The following is a 16,338-nucleotide window of genomic DNA, read 5'->3' as shown; positions in this document are numbered from 1 at the left end:
TACCTCAGACACAGATTCTGAAGTCGAGTGCAGTACTAAACGAAACATATACTAAAAATAACACACACATTGCTACCGTCACCGTTGGACCATTGGAAAAGTAGTGAAGGCGGAAGAGTAACGTAAACAATAGCTAGGTGGACTCTGGCCTTTGGTCGAGGACATCGCAAAATCATGCAGATACCTCACGAAGCGTAGATCACTACCTAAAAAGACAAAAACAAAATCTTTCAGTTCTACGATATCGCACTGATTTTCTACAGCTAGCCGAGAGCTGTACTTGGGTAACAATGCTATTCTGTTAAGTCACTGTTCAGTCCATCTACACTGCTCAAAAGAAGTTGTGCACCTTAATTAAGACTTGAAAAGTTTGTGAGTCTCGTCGGAAAACTTGTAACATGCTTCCTTGCCGCATAAGTGGACTGTGGACTGCGTCTCGGGTATTGCGTCCCGCGTCTGGTATCTAGTAGGAAGAGGGTTTTTCCGTAATCTGTCCAAATGGGGTATGGTCTAATGCCTACTATACGGACATTAAGGGCGAATTTTTTCCTATCAGTGTTTCAACCCTTGCGGGAAGTAAAATTTGAAAACCTATGACTGGAAGCACTCGTTGGACAAGAGTGCCCTAGTACAACCAGGAAATGGCTAATGGAAATGCTTGAATCATGTTCCTGAGGCTGACAGTCTGAAAGGACTAAAAGCTTAACACAGTTTCTTGAGGCTACTTGGAGCCCACGAAATCTGAAAAGATGAGCCTGATCCTATATCTCTCAGGGTTGTTGGAAGCGAACCGTGAGCCCTTGAGAGGCGTTGTGTAGGGAGGGGGGAGGGAGGGAGCAGGAGAGTGCCCGTGGTATTTTACGTGTTGCGTGTATGATGTGAGGCGTGAGCGAACTTAAATGGTCAATAAGGTGTTTCAATAAGGTGTTCTGACAGCAGGGAAAGCTTGAAAGAGAAGTGCATTCCCATGAGCAGACTTAGAATCCTAACTAGTTTTCCGGTCATCTGGGCGAGTATTGCGGTTTCGTGGGCGTGCACGTGATCGGCATCCTTATTGGATCGAGGAGCTAGCTGGAGGCGTTATACACGGGATGAACTTGTGTTGTGGGGCTGACATTCTAGTCAGTATGTACACTGGCAACACTTAGCGCCTGGATTGTTGAAGCATCAAGGATTCGCTTAGAAACCATGAAACGTTCAAGGACGGAGTACAGATCCTATAATGGGAACTGCTGCGTGAGAGCTGCTGCTTCTGTCGGCAGTGGTTTATGGCAGCTGAAGGTAGTGGCAGCTCGAGCACACTGGCGACCATGACAGAAACCCGGCACAAGCTATTAAATTTCCGTATCGCGTCTACCTATTAGTTCCCACTGTGGACTGGTGGTCAACATTACTCAGTGTACAACATGGTACTTGAGCACCTTAGCCCTCCCATTTAGCGCCCATTCTTGCTGCTCCATGGTTTCGAAATTGCTCTTTTAATCTAGCACCATGTGCCCCACAACCTCTTCACAAAATTATTCGCCATTGATATATACTCCCCGAGTGACGGTTTACGTAATTCAAAACCAGATGGCATCTTCCTACCATAAATGACTAGTGCACCTTTGAGTTATAGCCTGGTGTTATGTATGATGGTAGAAGTTCTCAATCACTGTGGTGACTATTCATGTAATAAAATTATTTTCCCTATGGTTGCGTGCATCCATTCCATACTCCCATTCCTTGAGGGTGTAATGTACTTTTCGTAGCTTTTGTATTTGCAGTAGTCTGCATAGCTGCTTCATTAACTCGTGCATGAAATTGGTACCATGCTCAGTTATCGCGGTCTCTTTTATCCCAACTCAGGAGCTGACATTCAGTTGTTCCTCATTGCCTGAGCTACTGTCTCTGCCTGCTGGTTTAGCATAACAATCATAGGCAGATAACGTGAAACATGTGTGGACTCGGAATTCTAATCAGCGACTTTGTGACCATCTGGGCAAGTGTTGCAGTTTTTTGTGCGTGTATTTGCTCTGGTGGCAGAGGCCTCAAGTCAAATCACGTATCCAGGAGCTAGCTGGTGGTGGTGTATAACGTATGGAATGGACGACCTGAGGAGCTGACATTCTTGTCATTGTGTGAACTGGCAACTGGATTTCTGAAGCATCTTGGATTCACTCATAAACCAGTGAACGTCTTGTAATGGGAAACGGTACATGAGAGGTGCCTTCTGCCAACAGTGGTTTGTGACGTCTGAAGTCAGTGGCTTTTCGAAGAGACTGGCAGCTGTGACAGGAATCCGTGTCTACCTACTAGAGCCCGCTCTGGCCTGGTGGTTTAACTTTGTCCTTGGCCCAACACGGTGATTGGGCAGCTTATCCCTCCCCATTAGCATACCTCCCGGCTGCTCATAGTTTTTAAATGGTCTTCTAACTTGTCGTCAGGAGCCCCACAACGGCTTTGCAAAATTAAACGCCTCTGGTACGACCTCCCAGGTAGTGGCTTACATAATTCAAGAGGAGAAGGCATCTTCTGATCATAAATAACGTCATACAGTGATAATCCAGTACTTGGGCGCATATTCGAATTACATGCTGGTACCACATATGGTAGCAGATCCCCGTCATATTGATGACTTTTCAAGTAATAACGACACATTGAGTGTGGTTCTGTGCATCCATTAAGTCCTTCCATTCGCTTAAGGATGTAATGGACCTTTTTTTAGCTTATGAATTTGTAGAAGTCTACATGACTGTTTCATTAACTCCAGCTAGAAATTTGTAATCAGTCATCGCGGTCTCTGTTGTCCCAAACTTTAAAATCCAGTAGTTCCCTAATGCGTGAGCTACTGCCTCTGCCCACTGGTTTGGCACAGTAACCATAGCCAAACTGAGATGTCTGTGGGCTTCTAGTTTGTGATCTCGTGGCCATCTGGTTGAGCGTTGCTGTTTTGTGAGTGTGCACCTCCTTGGGTGGAACAGAGGCTCCACATCAAATCACAGATGCAGGAGCTAGCTGGAGATGGAGTATAATTGATGGAGTGGATGTATTGAGCAGCTGACATTTTTATCAGTGTGTGTGAACTGGCGACTTGTAGCGCTTAGTTCATTGAAGCAACTTGAGTTGACATAGAAACTGTGGAACATGAGAATGTGCTGTACAGACACTATAATTGGAACTAGTGGAGGAGAACTGCCCGCTGTCAGCAGTAATTTATGACGGCTAAAGGCAGTGGAAGGCATAGCAGACTGGCGGCCGTGACAGGAATCCGGCGTGGGCTATTAGGCTTCCGTATCGCGTCCGCCTATTAGCTTCGACTCCGACCTGGTGAGAACTGCCCGCGGAAACGAGCACGTAAAATGCATAGGGCGTCGTAACAGGTGCTCCTCGGCGGCGTTTAGCGGGCTGCGGCCGTCGGGCTGTCGGCCAGCAGTTAATCTCGGCCGGCTGATGGTCGGGGCGTCGAACCTGTCGCGGCGGCGCGCGTGGGCCGGAAGTTTACGGCGCTCCGGCGTGTTCAGAGGCGCCGCCGGACACGCGGCACGCGGCTAATGGCCGCTAAATCAGCCAGTGGGTTTTGGGCGCCCGCCTGATGGACGTGGGAGTCCGCCGGCCAGTTTACATGCAAATGCACCGCCTAATGGCGCCACCTGCGCTACACGTGCTCCTCAGTGCGCGCCGCCACGGTCTGTGGTGTCCGCCCCACTGTAAGGGGCTCTAATGGCCCTGTATCTGTCCGGCACTACACACCTCGTCCCCTGCAGACTCACTCTTCTCATCGCCCTCTCGCTTCTCTCACTTGTTTCAAAACTGGCAAGCTCCACAAAGAAGTAAGTGTACATCACAACAACTAAACCCCTGTCAGCCTAGAGAGGCTTAGATTTTAGAAATCGAAAAGAAAACAGTTGTATTTACACTTACCATTGTGATGGAATGCGGGAACCCAGTCGTATGATGCTCTGTCTGCAAACTGTGTAATGAAGGCCTCTGTGAGGGGAAGTCTGTCTGATGTAATAGAATAAGAAACAGGAGTTGATATAGAAGAGATAAGGGATCGAGTATTAGAATCAGGGTTTAAAAGAGCTTTGGAGGACTTAAAACCAAATAATGCAGAAGGGACAGATAACATTCCACCAAAATTTCTAAAATCATTGGAGGAAGTGGCAACTAAACGATTATTCACTAAACGATTATTCACGTTGGTGTGTAGAATGTATTAGACTGGCGATATACCATCTGACTTTCGGAAAAACATCATCGACGCAATTCCGATGATAGCAAGAGCCGACAAATGCCAGAATTATCGCACAATCGGCTTAACAGCTCATGCATCTAAGTTACTAACAAAAATAATATACAGAAGAATGGAAAAGAAAACTGAGGATGTGTTAGATGACGATTAGTTTCGCTTTGGGAAAGATAGACACCAGAGAAGCAATTCTGACACTGCAGTTGATAATGGAAGCAATATTAAAGAAAAATCAAGACACGTTCATAGGATTTATCGACCTGAAAAAAGCGTTCGACAATCTCAAATTATGCAAGATGTTCAAAATTCTGAGGAAAACAGGGGTAGAGACGGGTAATATACAACATGTACAAAAGACAAGAGAGGGAATAATAAGAAGTACGAAGTGCTCAGGTTAAAAAGGGTGTAAGACAGGGATGTAGTCTTTCGCCCCTAATGTTCAATCTATACATCGAAGAAACAATGATGGAAATAAAAGAAAGGTTCAAGAATGGACTCCCACCATTTGACATTGTCGACAGCTGTTTCCAGATCGGCAAATCCTGTGACCGTGTTCGACTTTTTTTCAGTATTACTTCCATTATCAACTGCCATGTCAAAACTGCCTCTTCGGTGCCAGTGTGAAAGGATATCAACGATAAGATTCGCTGATGACATTGCCATCCTCAATGAAAGTGAAGACTAATTTCGGATCTGCTGAATGGAATGACCAGTCTAATGAGTTTGGATTGAATGTAAATTGAGGAAAGACGAAAGTAATGAGATGTAGTATAAATAAGTACAGCGAGAATCTTCACATCAGGACTGAGTCACGAAGTAGATGCAGTTAAGGAATTCTGTTAGCTAGGCTCCAAAATAACCAATGAAGAACGTAGCGAGGTGTAGCACTGGCAAAAAGAGCAGTCCTGGCCAAGAGAAGTCTATTAGTATGAAACATAGGCCATAGGAAGGAATTTCTGGGAATGTACGTTTGGAGCACAGCATTTTATGGTAGAGACATATGGACTGTGGGGAAAACAAGAACAGAAGAGAATCGAAGCATTTGAGATTTTGTGCTACAACGAATGTTGAAAATTAGGTAGACTGATAAAGTAAGGAATGAGAAGGTTATGCACAGAATGGGAGAGGAAAGGAATGTATGGAAAACAATGACTAGAAGAAGGGACAGGATGGTAGGACATCTGTTAAAACATCACAGAATAACTTAGGTGCTACTAGAGAGCTGTGCAAGGTAAGAACTGTAGAGGAAGACAGAGATTGGAATATATTCAGTAAATAATTGAGGACTTAGGTTACGAGTACTACTCTGAGATAAAAAGGTTGGTACAGTAGAGGAATATGTGACGGGCCGCGTCAAACCAGCCAGTCAGAAGAATAATGAGTCAAAAAAGAAAGACGTCAGGACAGGATACTTGTGAAACTTCCTGGCAGATTAAAACTGTGTGCCGGGCCGAGACTCGAACTCGAGACCTTTTGCCTTTCGCGGGCAAGTGCTCTACCAACTGAGCTAACCAAGCACGACTCACGCCCCGTCCTCACAGCTTTACTTCTGCCAGTACCTCATCTCCTACCTTCCAAACTTTCACAGGAGTGCTTCTGTAAAGTTTGGAAGGTAGGAGACGAGGTACTGGCAGAAGTAAAGCTGTGAGGACGGGGCGTGAGTCGTGCTTGGGTAGCTCAGTTCGTAGAGCACTTGCCGGCGAAAGGCAAAAGGTTCCGAGTTCGAGTCTCGGCCCGGCACACAGTTTTAATCTGCCAGGAAGTTTCATATCAGCGCACACTCCGCTGCAGAGTGAAAATCTCATTCAGGATACTTGTGGTCAGAAAGTAAAAGGGAATGACGAAATAACATTGGTGGTGTGTGTAAGGGTGTGAAAAGAAGTGAAATAACTTTTTCAGTGATAATGTTTGCTTGGACATCTTTTACATAAAAATATCATAGCGCACAGAAACATTATTCGATACTATATGTTCCACAATTGTGTCACTCCGAAGAGGTCTTCGAATCTTTTTTCGTAAACAACGCTTTGGCTTGAGAGAGTGTGTAGAACCTGAGAGAGCCACTGAGGTGCTGGCTGTGGGAATGCGCTGAACTGTGGAGACGAGTGTGACTCCACCTGTCTGGGCGGTAACTACGATGTGATGCGACGTGCACGGTACGTGTCTGCCACGCTGTTGGCGCGAATGACTCGGCGGTCATGCGTTTGAGCAGTTGCGCGCTCGCAGCAGCTGCAACGTGGTGCTCTCCGCGCTCCCTCGCCGTCATTAAAAACATTAACAAGTTTCCACGAACACGGCGGAGCCCACTCGCCCGGTAACTGCTTAGTAATGACGGCCGTCTGTGGGATGCAGCCCGTTCTACGCAGAACTCTCGCTACTCTGCACATTAGTAGGCAGATTCGTTCCGTAATTAGGCACATTCATTAATCAACCGTGACTTTTTCAAAAATATGAAAAGGTTTTCAAATACAGCTCTCAGTCAAAAAACTTATTGATTACTAAATTATTTATTTAACGACATTTTTCGAGGTGGTATCTCATCATCAGGCTATAATATAGTAATATATTTTTGTAATATATTACGTCAACCAACATCAGTGGTACGACAACAAGGTATGGAGAAGACATTGCAACAGACAACACCCGGATCGACATATCGATAGTCAACTCGAAACTAGCCTTGTTTTGACCGCGATCTTGTTTTCTGCACTGCTGATTTGTTTTGTGTTAGCGGGTTTCAAAGTGACCCTTGTGAAGTTTGTGAACAAAGGTGTGTAAGTCCAAGAGAGATGTGCAAGTACCGATACCTCAGCACATTACAATAAGATTGCCACACCACATTAATAGAATGAGTGATTGTTTTGTAAAAAAATATGTGAATAGCAGACCAATATACAAAGTGACATCGCCTCGTACTAGGTTATCCTTGTCCCTCTCCACAGAATGACAACAACAGTCACATAAAGAAACTTGAATATCTGTACACACTTACGTGGTTCAAATGGCTCTGAGCAATATGCGACTTAACTTCTGAGGTCATCAGTCGCCTAGAACTTAGAACTAATTAAACCTAACTAACCTACGGACATCACACTCATCCATGCCCGAGGCAGGATTCGAACCTGCGACCGTAGCGGTCGCGCGGTTCCAGACTGTAGCGCCTAGAACCGCTCGGCCACTCCGGCCGGCCCACACTTATGTGATATGTTTTTGAAATGCCACTATAGTCTGATGATGAGGTATCACCTCGAAACAAGTAGCTAAATAAATAATTTCTTAGTCAACAAATTGACTGACTGGTAGTGGTATTTGAAAACCATTTAAGATTCATTCCGATCTGAACTTGTGAAAAGTTGAGGCTCCACCTCACCAACTCGATAATGTGGGTATCCACTCAGAGATTTGCAGTACGCTTCCTTTCAAACAGTTCCTGGATCCATACTTCATTTACTGAGAATACCTAGGAGTAATCCACCAATTGCTTAGCGATTGTTTCCATTACAGTATTTTGGTTGATAGTGAGTGGAAAGCGCAAAACGAAATGAGTATTTCATTTGCAGCTATTCTGCTTATGAAGGGTGTCCGGGAGGAATGGTTAATATTCAGGGATACGACGTGAACGATCGTTCGAAACAAAAAACTCTAGTAAACTCGGACTCTATAATCCATACCTTAAGAGACATGAGAATTATAGTTCAGTTGAAGAGATATGTGTCACATTAGTGAATATGAAAAATGGTCATAGCCCTTAAGGAAAGCAGTTTATAGGCCATCTTTACTACACATTTGTGCTTTGAGTAATCATTCCTGTCATGTCAATGAGTACTGATCATTCGCACTGGGACACGCCATACAGAGAGGATGTTAGTTACTACGTGAATGAATAATGATTTATAAAACGTGGCTTAGAAAAATGGAATTTTGATGAGATACACGTACAGGGCAGTAAGTAAAAAAAGTCTAAGCATCATGCTGTTGGTGAATGTCCACAAAAGTTGTATTTATTTTATTCAGTAAATAGCCTGTTTATTCGTCCTGGGACACACCGCAGAGAGGACATTACATACCACGCGAATGAAAAATGAACTCCTACAAAACGTGGTAAAAGCACGGCATTTTCATGGGATACAGGTACAGGGCAGCAAGGAAAAGAAGTCTAAGCACTATGCTGTCGGTGGGTGTCCACAAAAGTTGTATTTATTTTGTTCAGTAAATAGCCTGTAGTTTTAAGGAGCGTGCCGAGTTATTAAACATTATAGATTCTGAAAGTGGCGATTGTTTTGAGGGCGGAGGTAGATAGTTCTGTGTCAGAAGGCACTTTGCCGGCCGCTGTGGCCGAGCGATTCTAGGCGCTTCAATCCGAAACCGCGCTGCTGCTGCGGTCGCAGGTTCGAATCCTGCCTCGGGCGTGGATGTGTATGATGTCCTTAGGTTAGTTAGGTTTAAGTAGTTGTAAGTCTAGGGGGCTGATGACCTCAGATATTAAGTCCCATAGTGCTTACAGCCATTTGAACCATTGGAAGGCACTTTCCCGGAAGATTTGCCTGTTTTACTCGGAAGGAGTACCCCTTGTCGCCGATAGGCGCACTGAAAGTCGCGACATAAGCAGCCCTCATTCCGCTCAAGGCAGCTCTTGCCGTATGCACGTTCCCCGCCGGCTGCTGCTATGGCGGTCGTTGTCCGTGGCAGCTGTGACATTCACCGTATCGCGACGCCGCGGCGGTGAGTGAAGGCGAAGTGTGCATTAGACTTACAACGCACTGGTCTGGAAGGTGCTGTGTGCCCTCCCGCTCAGCGCCATTCTTGATCTGTTGAACCGAGAAGACGAAAAAATGTGTGTGAAATCTTATGGGACTTAACAGCTATGGTCACCAGTCCCTAAGCTTACGCACTACTTAACCTAAATTATCCTAAGGACAAACACACACACACACCCATGCCCGAGGGAGGACTCGAACCTCCACCGGGACCAGCCGCACAGTCCATGACTGCCGCGCCTAGACCGCTCGGCTAAACCCGCGCGGCCCGCGATGACGGTTGCCGTGTAACGCGACGACGCTTTCCTGCCGTTCATGCAGACCTGTTCATCTATCAGGAACGCTGGTGTCCTGACCCGGTATGGCAGGTTGATCAGGAAGACTCCAGTATCCACCTATCTGCAAAATGGCCAAAATGGCTCTAAACACTATGGGACTTAACATCTACCGAGCGAGGTGGCACAGTGGTTAGCACACTGGACTCGCTTTCAGGAGGACGACGGTTCAATCCCGTCTCCGGCCATCCTGATTTAGGTTTTCCGTGATTTCCCTAAATCGTTTCAGGCAAATGCCGGGATGGTTCCTTTGAAAGGGCACGGCCGATTTCCTTCCCAATCCTTCCCTAACCCGAGCTTGCGCTCCGTCTCTAATGACCTCGTTGTCGACGGGACGTTAAACACTAACCACCACCACCACCACTGCCGCCTGGAGTGGCCGTGCGGTTCTAGGCGCTACAGTCTGGTGCCGAGCGACCGCTCCGGTCGCAGGTTCGAATCCTGCCTCGGGCATGGATGTGTGTGATGTCCTTAGGTTAGTTAGGTTTAATTAGTTCTAAGTTCTAGGCGACTAATGACCTCAGTAGTTAAGTCGCATAGTGCTCAGAGCCATTTGAACCACCACCACTTAACATCTGAGTCATCAGTCCCCTTGTCCGCAGCTCGTGGTCGTGCGGTAGCGTTCTCGCTTCCCACGCCCGGGTTCCCGGGTTCGATTCCCGGCGGGGTCAGGGATTTTCTCTGCCTCGTGATGACTGGGTGTTGTGTGCTGTCCTTAGGTTAGTTAGGTTTAAGTAGTTCTAAGTTCTAGGGGACTGATGACCATAGATGTTAAGTCCCATAGTGCTCAGAGCCATTTTGAATCATCAGTCCGCTAGACTTAGAATTACTGAAAGCTAACTAACCTAAGGACATCACACTCATCCATGTCCGAGGCAGGATTCAAACCTGCGACCGTAGCAGCAGCGCGGTTTCGGGCTGAAGCTCCTAGAACCGCTCGGCCACAACGGCCGACTCCACCTACCTGCGACAGCGGCAGACTGATGTTGAACTCTGAGACTGGTCATTATGGGGAGGTAGCCATCTCTCCCCATAGCGGCTGTCGTTGCTGAGTAGAGTGCAAGAAATCTACAACAGACTTGTTCCAGACGTCACTTTGCTGTAATCATGGAAGCGAGTGTGTACGTTTTGCACCTAATCATCCAATCTGACCCACTACCTTATGAGCTAACATGCTGTGGTATTCATGGAGCGAAGTAGTGGCCAATGGTTATCCGATGTCACTCGACATGAGCGCATAGGTCTGGTTATGACGAAGGTGTCAGCGGTTCCTACTCTGTCGTGCTTGCTTAACTTTGCATTATCAGTCTCGTTTCCTTAATCAAATAACCAGGTTAACGTGACCCCTGCCTACTGCATTTCTGCTGTCCGCTGTCTGGCTCGTCGTAAGCGCCGATATCGTGTTTTTCGTGACCTATTCTCTGAATCTTTTCGATGCCCGCCGTCCTGCAACTGGCCTCCGTATGCTGGAGAAGTGCTCTAGGATTGGTTGCATTATAGTTTCGTGTGTCACTTTCTGCACAATTCTTCCTCAGAGGCCTCCCAACAAATCTCCCTGTTCAATACGACTTCTCAATCACTGATTCTAGGCGTTCGTCCCATTTAACCTATGGAAGGAGCCTCTGCGAATGATTGCTGTAGAGAGAACACAATCGGGCGTACCCTGGAGACGTTGAACTAGTGTCAACGACTAATCCTACCACCGGAAAACATTGGAGAAAACCGGCAGACGCACAAAATTGGACATCTTCAACATAAAAAATTTTGACAACTTCATTAACTACTGAATAACTGTCAAGAGAGGAAGATGTCTTACTATCAAACAAGTGCAAACAACAGTCATGAGACATTTAGCATTGCAAGAAACGCGCAGAGGGGTAAATGACTGAAGACCAAATTGAAGGCCTGAAGACGACGCAAGAAAGCCTTCATGAACAATTTGTTAGTGATACCTTTGTAAGATCAGACATAGAGATGAAATCAGCTAATATCATGGACACAAACAAAGTTTAAATTTTATCAGTTGAGCTGTTATTATGTCAGTGGACAAACCATCTAATATTGCTTTTACCTTCCATAGGCCACATAAATTTCATAACCTAAACATTAAGATCGTATTGATTGGTTCGTTGAGTTGGGGGAGGGGACCAAACAGCGAGGTCATCAGTCTCATCTGATTAGGGAAGTATGGGGAAGGAATTCAGCCATGCCCTTTCAAAGAACCATCCCGAAATTTGCTTGAAGCGATTTAGGGAAACCACAGACAACCTAAATCAGGATGGCCGGAAACGTGTTTGAATCGTCGTCCTCCCGAATGCGAGCCTAGTGTGCCAACCTCACTCGGTGATCGCATTGGGAGATTTTAATTGTCAAATTGTCAACTGGGGATATAATTCGACTTATAGAAATGGCAAGAAATGGGAAGTCGGACAGAAAGAGAGAGACTGATGCCAATTTCTGATTTAGGAACCAGATTTTAATTTTTAAGACATTTCCAGGGGCTGATGCGGACTCTGATCTTAATTCATTGTTTACGAGCTGTAGATTAAAACTGAAGAAATTGGAAAATGGCTGGACATTAAAAAGATAGGACCTTCAGAGGGAGCATTATACAACGGTTGACTAGAAGAGGGAAAAGGAGTACTGTAGAAGACGAATGGTTGGCCTTAAGAGATGAAATAGTGAAGGCAGCAGAGGATGAGATAGTAAAAAGAAGGCAAGACCTAATACGAACCCTTTGATAACACAAGAGATATTGAATTTAATTGATGAAAGGAGAAAATTTAAAAATGCAGCAAAAGAAGCAGGCGAAAGGGAATACAAATGTTTAAAACATGAGATTGACAGTAAGAGCAAAATTGCTAAGCACGAATGGCTGGAGGAAAAATGTAAGGATCTAGAAGCGTATTTCACTGGGGGAAAGAGGAGTTTGGGGAAAAGAGGAGCAGGTGCGTGAATATCAAGATTTCAGATGGTAAACCAGTCCATACAAAGAAGGAAAAAGGTGAAAGGTGGGAGGAGTATATAGAGGATCTATACAAGATAGACGAACTTGAAAATAGTTTTACAAAAATGGAAGAGGACGTGTATGAAGATGAGACGGGAGATGTGATACTGCGAGGAGAATTTGACACAGCGCTGAAAGACCTGTGTCGAAATAAGGACCCGGGAGTAGACGATATCCCGTCTGAACTACTGACAGACTTGGAAGAGCCAGATGTATGAGACACTTGAAGTACCCTCAGACTTCAAGAGGAATGTAGTAATTCCAATATTAAAGAAAGCAGTTGGTGTGAAATTTATCGAATAATCAGTTTAACAAGTCACTGTTGTAAAATGCTAACACGAAATCTTTACAGAAGATTGGAAAAACTGGTACAAGCAGATCTTGAGGAAGACCAGTCTGGATTCCGTAGAAATGTAGGAACACGCGAGGCAATACTGACCCTACGACTTATATTAAAAGATAGGTTAAGGAAAGGCAAACCTACATTTATAGCATTTGTGGACTTAGAGGAAGCTTTTGACACTCTTTGAGACTCTGAAAGTAGGAAGGGTTAAATACAGGAAAGGAAACGCTATTTACAACTTTCACAGAAACCAGACGGCAGTTGGAAGAGTCGAGGGGCATGGAAGGGCAACAGTTGTTGAGAAGGGAGTAAGACAGGGTTGTAGCCTATCCCCAAAGTTATTCGATATGTACATTGAACAAGCAGTAAAGGAAACCAAAGGAAAATTTGGAGCAGGAAATAAAGTTCAGGGACAAGCAAAAAAACTTTGAGGTTTGTCGATAACATTGTAATGTATGTAAGTAGAGAGGATATAAAATGTAGACTGGCAACGTCAGGAAAAGCATTTATGAAGAAGAGAAATTTGTTAACATAGGATATAGGTTTAAGTATTAAGTTTTTCTGAAGATATTTGTCTGGAGTGTACCATGTACGAAAGTGAAACATGGACGATATACAGTTTCGAAAAAAAGAGAGTAGAAGCTTTCGAAATGTGGTGCTACAGGAGAATGCTGAAGATTAGATGGGTCGATCAAGCAACCAATGAGGAGGTACTGAATAGAACTGGGGAGACAAGAAAGTTGTTGGAAAACTTGATCAAAAGAAGGAATCTGTTGATAGGACACGTTCTGAGACATCAAAGGATTACCAATTTAGTTTCGGAGGGTATTGTGAGTGGTAAAAATCGTAAGCAGATTCAGAAAGACGCAGGTTGCAGTAGTTATTCGGGAATAAAGAGGCTCGCCCAAGATAGAGTAGTATGGAGAGCTGCATTAAAATCAGCCTTCGGATTGAAGACCACAACAAAAAGCAACGAACCCCCATGGCTGTCATCAGATAGTATAAGATACAGGATTCTTTGCTTTTGCTGTAGGCATTACACGTATTCATATTTAAATGAACTATTATTCATTACGATAAATGGAAATTCTGTCAGTCGTTCTGCATCTACAATCGTGCCTGTTAATTCAGACAGTTACCTATACATCATGAAGCTTGTACCTTTGTGCACAAATTTTTGTTTCTGTTATTTAACCAACAACTGACCACCAGATAACAGTCTTTTATGTGAACCACTAAACCGGGCGGCCTTGTAGCTCACCTGTTCGTTACTTCGTATCCGCTCCGTCGGTAATGATGTTTCTTGTCATGACTAGCTGAACGAAAATCTTATATTGAAGTAACAAAACTGTGGTCTATAGGTAATAATTCATGTGCGCTTAATAGAATCCTCCATCTCATTTAACGTCAGAGGTGACGCGTTGGCTAACACACTGGACTCGCATTCGAGAGGACGACGGCTCAAATCACCGTCCGCCCATCAAGAAATGGGTTTTCCGCTATTTCCCCAAATCAATTAAGGAAAATTCCAGAATGGTTTCTTTAGAGGGACACTGCAATTTCCTACGCCATCCTTCCCTAATCCGAGTTTGTGCTCGGTCTCTGATGATCTGTTGCCGACGGAACTTTAAACTCTAATCTTCCTTCTTTCCGTCCCGCTTCTAGTCTGCTTTGCCATTTGTACACTTCCTCTCACCCAGAAAGCATCCTTCACAATTGCCAATACGTTCCATCCGTCTTCCATGATTTGGCTACTTGGCGTAAACTCGTATATTACTCAGTCATGATGATCATCGGCATCTTCTTCTTCTTCTTCTTCTTCGTCAGCATCAGTAAGAAGAACATAATTTGAAATAGGAACAGAAGATATGTATTAATGAACTTAATGAAGCTACCAGAGTGGACAACCAAATAAAATAGGAAGTATAATTGAAACAAATAAATGGAGTCACAAACAGAATAAAAGTACCTATGGCTGAAAAGAGCTAAGCTCTAGCTGCAGCCCACCCTCAGCAGAAGGGATGAAAAATAAAAAAGTGTGATGCACTCGCTGTTATTCCTCACAGCTCTCCGTTTCTCTCGTCTTGTTTCTTCTTAAACCAATATCCGTAGTAAATAGCCGTGCATATCTACTGAAAATTCGGCCACATCTTCTTCAGTTAGAACTGGGGGAGCGACAACACATTGAACCTTATATTTCGGATTTGCAGGGTCGTTAGAAGCATTTTCTCTGGTATTTTGGCAGATATTTGCGATTTCTTTTTTCCAGTGTGGAGCTGGAGTCAGACCAAACAAATAGAGCTCATCAAGTCTCTCATGCGACCCCAAGCCCCGACAGAAAGTGCCAGTTTGTTTCTCGTTACGAGCAAAATGTTTTTTTAAAGCGGACTTTTACGTGCCCGTTCGATAGAGTGGTCCGAAATGAGTCTAGTGCCACATTTGTTTTAACAATGTGTATTAACAGGGAGTACTAACTGGGACAGAAAAACACGAAAAAAAGCCAGAACTCCAACAGCAGTTAGTGAATAGCGCTGCCGCGTGGCGGCAGCGGTCGGAGTGGGCCAGGGGAGTGCAGTCGCTGCTAGAATATTGGTTTTTCTTCGTGTTTTACTGTCGCTGTTAATACATCTACATCTACATCTACATCTATACTCCGCGAGCCACCTTACGGTGTGTGGCGGAGGGTACTTATTGTACCACTATCTGATCCCCCCTTCCCTGTTCCATTCACGAATTGTGCGTGGGAAGAACGACTGCTTGTAAGTCTCCGTATTTGCTCTAATTTCTCGGATCTTTTCGTTGTGATCATTACGCGAGATATATGTGGGCGGTAGTAATATGTTGCCCATCTCTTCCCGGAATGTGCTCTCTCGTAATTTCGAAAATAAACCTCTCCGTATTGCGTAACGCCTTTCTTGAAGTGTCCGCCACTGGAGCTTGTTCAGCATCTCCGTAACGCTCTCGCGCTGACTAAATGTCCACATGACGAATCGCGCTGCTTTTCGCTGGATCATGTCTATCTCTTCTATTAATCCAACCTGGTAAGGGTCCCATACTGATGAGCAATACTCAAGAATCGGACGAACAAGCGTTTTGTAAGCTACTTCTTTCGTCGATGAGTCACATTTTCTTAGAATTCTTCCTATGAATCTCAACCTGGCGCCTGCTTTTCCCACTATTTGTTTTATGTGATCATTCCACTTCAGATCGCTCCGGATAGTAACTCCTAAGTATTTTACGGTCGTTACCGCTTCCAATGATTTACCACCTACGGCATAATCGTACTGGAATGGATTTCTGCCCCTATGTATGCGCATTATATTACATTTATCTACGTTTAGGGAAAGCTGCCAGCTGTCGCACCATGCATTAATCCTCTGCAGGTCCTCCTGGAGTACGTACGGGTCTTCTGATGTTGCTACTTTCTTGTAGACAACCGTGTCATCTGCAAATAGCCTCACGGAGCTACCGATGTTGTCAACTAAGTCATTTATGTATATTGTAAACAATAAAGGTCCTATCACGCTTCCCTGCGGTACTCCCGAAATTACCTCTACATCTGCAGATTTTGAACCGTTAAGAATGACATGTTGTGTTCTTTCTTCTAGGAAATCCTGAATCCAATCACAAACCTGGTCCGATATTCCATAAGCTCGTATTTTTTT

General features: G+C 44.7%; 1 protein-coding gene across 2 annotated transcripts in view; it reads left to right on the top strand.

The window, feature by feature from the left end:
• Nucleotides 1-16,338, top strand: part of LOC124787900 (integrin alpha-PS2-like) — an 837,072-nt gene that overhangs the window by 448,810 nt on the left and 371,924 nt on the right. The gene's annotated exons all lie outside the window — the stretch shown is intronic.

This window comes from Schistocerca piceifrons, chromosome 3, assembly GCF_021461385.2.
Source record: "Schistocerca piceifrons isolate TAMUIC-IGC-003096 chromosome 3, iqSchPice1.1, whole genome shotgun sequence".
Lineage (NCBI taxonomy): Eukaryota > Metazoa > Arthropoda > Insecta > Orthoptera > Acrididae > Schistocerca > Schistocerca piceifrons.
This window is presented reverse-complemented; position numbering and strand designations above follow the sequence as displayed.